Raw genomic sequence first — 6,594 nt, 5'->3', positions numbered from 1 at the left:
AAGAGCTTTGAAGGAAAAATACAGCAGACCTATAAAGAGTGAATGCTATATGAAAACCAGTATTTTTCTACATGTGGAGATACCTGGATGTCTGTCTGTCTGTAGTTTTATTTCCATGGAATAATATCCTAGAACCTTTGAGGTGTGCTATTTAGTGTCAAAATGTGTGGTTTTTTTAAAGAAAAAAAACCAAATATAATTGTTGTTCAACACAATGGCATGGATCCAGAGAAGTGCCAGAGAAAAGTGGTGGGTAGAAAGTGGCATTCATCCCCTTTCCTCTCCCCAGATCCCCCAAGAGCTTCTACTGAGTGTTGGGAGATTGTCCTGAATGCGGTGGGAAGTGGCCTGGAAGGGAGGGAGAAGGAGGTGGTTGCTGAAAGTCAGGGCAGGGGAGACACCTTCCATATGCCTCTTGTCCACAAATGAACCCTGAAACACTCAGATAAATGTGAGTGCTAAACATTAAATCTGTGTGCCAGCACAGTATGGAAGTGAATTTTGTTCAGTCCACATATTCAGCTGAGTCACCCTAATTTGCAAATCCCTGACGCATGCACTAATTGGGATGCAGTTGTCAATCAGGCTGCATACTCCTGTGAATTTTCCAAAAAATGTAGTGAGGAAGATGGGCATTTTAGAATACCCATACATACAAAATGTGTTTTTGTGGTTTTTTTTTTAGTTTTTTGTGCTTTTTTTGTAGGGGAGCATCCAGTAATCCATATGTTAAAGGGAAATGTGTACTAAATACATATTTTTGGGGGGGAGGGGGGTGCCTTAGAAAAATGTGTATGTGTGAATGTTTCATGTGGTTAAAAAAAAATCTTAAGTGGAACCAAATGGAGTTATGATAAAACACATTTGAAGCTGACATGGAACAGAAACAGGCTTATTTATTCACCACTCCTATTTCAGAGGTTTTATTAGATGCTAGAATTCTGACACAATTGCCTAGGTTGGGATGGCAGAAGGCAATATTTGATGATGTCACACATACAGTATTAATAACTCGCCATCCTATTGTTGAAGCGCGAGCTCTGTCCTGGTTTAGACAGCGAGAGCTGATAAAGTAAGAGAAGAAGCCATATTTAAACAAATGTTCTTTTCATCTGATGCACCACTACCATTGTCTGAGGCACTTCAAAGAGGAATCCTTCAAAGGTGAGTGATTCCTCAGAAAGATTAAAGGAAAAAACCCCACAAGCAGGTTAAGGAGTTCTCAAAAACCCTGAACTCAAAATGGAAATGCACCTCCAGTTTTGTGAGAGACTGAAGTCTCCTGTGGTTTGAGAGACCAGCCTTACAGTAGGTTGTCCTTTGTGTGAACAGCAAAAATGTCACACACTTGGCTTAGAAATAAGGATAGGAGGACAATCAAACTGGAGCTGATCTGCAGATATGTGAGGAACATTTTTAATGACCTTCCCTACCTCACCTGGCACTGCCAGGTCCACCCCCTTTTTTCTAGAGAGGAATCAGGTTTTGCAGCAAATTGGGGGGGGGGGCAAAATACAAGGGAAAAGAACCATTGAAAACCATAACAGACACCAAGTCAAATAATATATTACAAGACAAGTTTACTGATTCTCAGTGTGTGACACAAATATTTGTCACTTTCAGGAACTGATTTTAAACGCTAATCAGCCCATGAGAATATTTCATCAACCCTTGAATAGATGACCCAGAGTAATATTATAATATAAATGAAAAAGGAATCCTGGCTTTAACTTCCCAGAGTAACTTATGATGTGTAGTAGCAGGCAAAGAGAGCACATACAAATTTACATTTGCTTTCTTCTACATAGTTTTCTATTGTTTGTAGTGGCTGAAACAAGAGGGATGTATTTCAGCTTGCATGCGTACAAACAATTCTAAGCGTGTGTGTGTGGGGGGAGATATTTCCCCACAACCAAATGACTGGCACGCAATGACTGGCATGCTAAGTAGTCATATGATGTTGACTTGATTGGAAAATAAAACTGGAGGGTGGGTGGGAGTAAAATAATCTGTCCGAACACCTTAAATCTTACATTAACCTATGTTGGGTTGTAGAAGGGCTTAGCTCAGTAGTCAAGCACCTGCTTTTCACACCTGCTTAGTCGTTTAGTCGTGTCCGACTCTTCGTGACCCCCTGGACCAGAGCACGCCAGGCACTCCTGTCTTCTACTGCCTCCCGCAGTTTGTTCAGACTCATGCTGGTAGCTTCGAGAACACTGTCCCACCATCTTGTCCTCTGTCGTCCCCTTCTCCTTGTGCCCTCCATCTTTCCCAACATCAGGGTCTTTTCCAGGGAGTCTTCTCTTCTCATGAGGTGGCCAAAATATTGGAGCCTCAGCTTCACGATCTGTCCTTCCAGTGAGCACTCAGGGCTGATTTCCTTCAGAATGGAGAGGTTTGATCTTCTTGCAGTCCATGGGACTCTCAAGAGTCTCCTCCAGCACCAGAATTCAAAAGCATCAATTCTTTGGCGATCAGCCTTCTTTATGGTCCAACTCTCACTTCCATACATCACTACTGGGAAAACCATAGCTTTTACTATACGGACCTTTGTTGGCAAGGTGATGTCTCTACTTTTTAAGATGCTGTCTAGGTTTGTCATTGCTTTTCTCCCAAGAAGAGCCGGGAGATACTTTTGGTCTAAAACACTGAAGATTTGCTGTCAGTCAGTGGAGACAATACTGAGCTCAGTGGCAGACCTACATTTTGGGGGCCATGAAGCTTGAACTATTCTGGGGGGCCCTTTGCAACCAGCGACAAGATCTGGGTAACCTGTTATCTTCTTCAATGGGGCTGTTCCATGACAGATCACCACACCTTTACAACATCTGTGCTACTGACTCTCTAATTTTGAGATATATACTACAAAAAAATTAATCAATTTGAGCTGGGCGACTCCACTTGGGTCTCCTAAACCCAACATTTGAAAGCAATGTGGACTAAAGTTGCTTCTGGGGCCCCCCAGGATCAGGGGCTCTGAAGATTAAGCTTCATTAGTTTCCTAGCAGATCCACCCCAAATGAGCTCGGTGAACCGTTGGTGTGACTTGGTTTAAGGCAGTTTCCTCTGTTGCTCTGATCCTGGACAAGGCTAGTCTGGCAGAAACTCTGAAGAAGCAGTTCTGTGAGGATACAAGTTAATGTTTTAGTGGAGGTTTCACTTGTCATCTGTGCTACTGGTATATCAGGCATGTCCAAATGAGCCAACATACAAACAGGTCTAGAATAAAGACAAGGAAATTTACAGGGGAAATCTGGACAAAGGCTTAGTCTACAAATTCATCTGCTTCATTAAGTATGAATGCAAGAGAAATGAGATTAAAATATTGTGAGTGGGTGGTATTTCACACCTCTACAATTTAAACAATCTAAAGAATATAGATTATATATTTTTTCATCTCATTATATATCATTTCCCAATATTCTTTGACTATTCTGCTTGCCCACCACATATGAAAAAATGATCCTTCTACTTCTTTGCATTTCCAACACACATCAGATTCAGATTTATACATCTTTGCTAATCTACTCAAAGTTAAATACCATGTATGCATCATTTTCATATGATTTTCTTTCAGTGTTTCTTCCAGAGGTTGAATTCTATATTATGCCCTAAATCTCTTGCCCAGTGAATCATTATTTTACCAGTTCATCTTTTGTTTCCCACTCCAATAATAACTTATACATGTTAGATAATAATTTTTCATTATTTTCTAATAAATCTCTTTCAAATTGAGAGCTTTGGTCCATAAATTCATTTCCCCTCCATCTTAAATTGTTCATTTAATTAATAATATTGTAACCAGTCTGCTATTTGGTTCTTTATTTCTTCCAGTGTCTTCAATTTGGGTTCCCTCTTTGAAAAGTCCAGAAGGTCTCTGTATGTCGCCTATTGTCTATCCATATTAGTTCCATATTAGAGAGCCAGTGTGGTGTAGTGGTTAAGAGCGGTAGTCTCGTAATCTGGGGAACTGGGTTCGATTCCCCGCTCCTCCACATGCAGCTGCTGGGTGACCTTGGGCTAGTCACACTTCTCTGAAGTCTCTCAGCCCCACTCACCTCACAGAGTGTTTGTTGTGGGGGAGGAAGGGAAAGGAGAATGTTAGCCGCTTTGAGACTCCTTAAAGGGAGTGAAAGGCGGGATATCAAATCCAAACTCTTCTTCTTCTTCTTCTCTTCATAGCAATGTATTCTATTGGCGATAGTCACAAAGGCGTTTTCCTTTCCAACAAGTTCTTATATTTGTCCCAGACTCTATATAGATTCTTTCTAATCACATGGTTTGAAAAACTTGTATGTATTTAGCTTTTCCATACACTAGACATGCATGCCAGCTGAATTTAAGATCATGACTTTCCAAATCTAATAGGTGAGTGTTTTTCAACATAATCCATTCTCTTAGCCAAGACACACTGCCTCATAATATAGTTGTAGATCTGCCGAAAGCGAAACCTCTTCTTTCTTTACTGTCTACCATTGACCATTGGGATGGACTGAAATAAAAACAACATTTTAGGTAATACATTCATTTTAATGGCTGATATTCTACCCATAGGAAAAGCTTCATTCTTCCCCAAATCTCCAACTCTTTTTTAATCTCTTTCCACACCTTTATATAGTTATCTTGCAATAAATTAATGTTCCTCATGGTCAGCTACATCCTAAATATTTCACATTTTTACCAATTTTTAAACTGCTTACCAATTCCAGTTCTTTTTTCAACTGATCATCCGCGTTTTAAACCAACGTTTTTGTTTTCTCTGTATTTATTTTTAAGACTGCTACCTCCCCAAACCATTTTATTTCTTCTAATACGTTAGGGACACTATCTAATAGTTGTTCTAATGTTAAGGCCACATCATTGGCAAGTGCCTTTAGCTTATAAGTTTGTTGCCCCACCTTAATTCCTTTAACCTCCCCATTCTTTCTTATTCTCTGTAACAATACTTCTAACATCAATAAAAATAACAACAGGGATAATGGACAGCCTTGTCTAGTCCCTTTCATTATTTTATATTTTTCTGAGAGATTATTATTTATGATTATATTCGCAGATTGCTCATATAAATTCCTTGAATCACAAAGCCTCTCTTCCTTACAGAGGGGAGGAGTTGTGAGCAGGAGCCGTTTCCTGCGTTGGCGGGGCGTTCCAGCCCCTGCCCAGCTGGCTTGGCTGCCACGCCCCCGGGTAGCCAACCAATCAGGTGGAGGCTTGAGGGTGGGGTTTTGCTGCTCCAATGTGGCCGCGACAGCACTTCCCTTTCATTCCGCTGCTGGTTTTTGTCGGATCGCCCACCCTCCCTCCCTCCCTCCCTTTAGTTCATTGCTTGGTTCTTGACCTTGCTATGGACCTGTGGTTGGTCGCCTTGGTTGTCCAAGGTGCCTGGTAGGAATTTTTATCCAGCTGGCAAATTGGCACCGGCCACTTGGTTTTCTGCCTACCTCATAGCAACTTTTAGGTATTGGTGGTTAGGCATTGGAAAATGTTTGTGTATTGGAGGGCAGGGTATGGCCATCGCCTACCCCTCCTCTTTATGGGTATTCCAGTAAAGGAATCTGGCGGTCGTGGATCCTGTCCGACACCTTGCTGGTGGCTAGGGTCATGGCACGACCCCCGGTGACATCAGGGGGTGCTTCCAGTTGTATTTGCATCAACAGGCTCCTCCCACTGGTGGTTAACTCTTGTTAGACTCACCCCTCCCTCAGGGGGTGGAGTCACGCTCTGTTGTTTTATCCAATGCCTAAGCCAATACCTCTCAGATGCTGTAATCAATAACGTTGTGGCCTTTTTTAACCCATTAACCCAATATACTGTGTCCATGTGTCTTTCTTATCCCCAAGGGGGTGGCGGGTCCTTGAATCACAAGTTGCTTTAATTCCTGTTAAGAAAAAGTTTCCCATTTCCATCTTCTCTAATACCTTTGTCATAAATAACCAGGAGATATTATCAAATGCCTTCTCTGCACCTAAGAAACTTAACGCTGCTTGTTTTTCGTTCCTGACTTCCAGGTAGTCAATCAAGTTTATTACATTTCTTACATTATCTATTAATTGTCCACCTCGAAGGAAACCTGCTGGGTCCCTACGTATAAGTTCTGCCAAAACTCTTTTTAGCCTATTAGCTAAAATTGCAACAAATAGCTTATACTTCTAACTGAAGATATATGAGCAATTATACTTCCATTAAATTAAATCCCAAGTCCTCTTAGCATTATTCAGTTCATTCCGTACATAAGAAAGAATGGGGAAGAGTCAGCTCTAAGTTTCCATCGTAAACCTTTTGCAAAATAGAGCTTGCCTCCCTTTTTCCTATTTTTTCACACACAGTTCCATTTGATGTTATATGCCATATTTATAATCCAATTTCCTTCCATCCTCGCTTGTACAAATATAATTTGAACTAACATTCAGAAGAGGGTTGCTAAATCATAAATGTAGAGAATAAAACTTTAAATAAAGAAACTGTAGGCTCCCCTCCCCTCCACCTTTTGCACAGAATGAAGTCTTATCTCAAGATAAAACCTTAAAGTCCTTGTAGTTGGTTTTGTTCTACAGTTTGTGATATCATCTCTTCCAGCATGCGCCTGTACTTTAG

This window comes from Podarcis vaucheri, assembly GCF_965113315.1.
Source record: "Podarcis vaucheri genome assembly, chromosome: 11".
NCBI lineage: Eukaryota > Metazoa > Chordata > Lepidosauria > Squamata > Lacertidae > Podarcis > Podarcis vaucheri.
The sequence above is the reverse complement of the archived record's forward strand: the minus strand, read 5'-3'. Positions refer to the sequence as shown.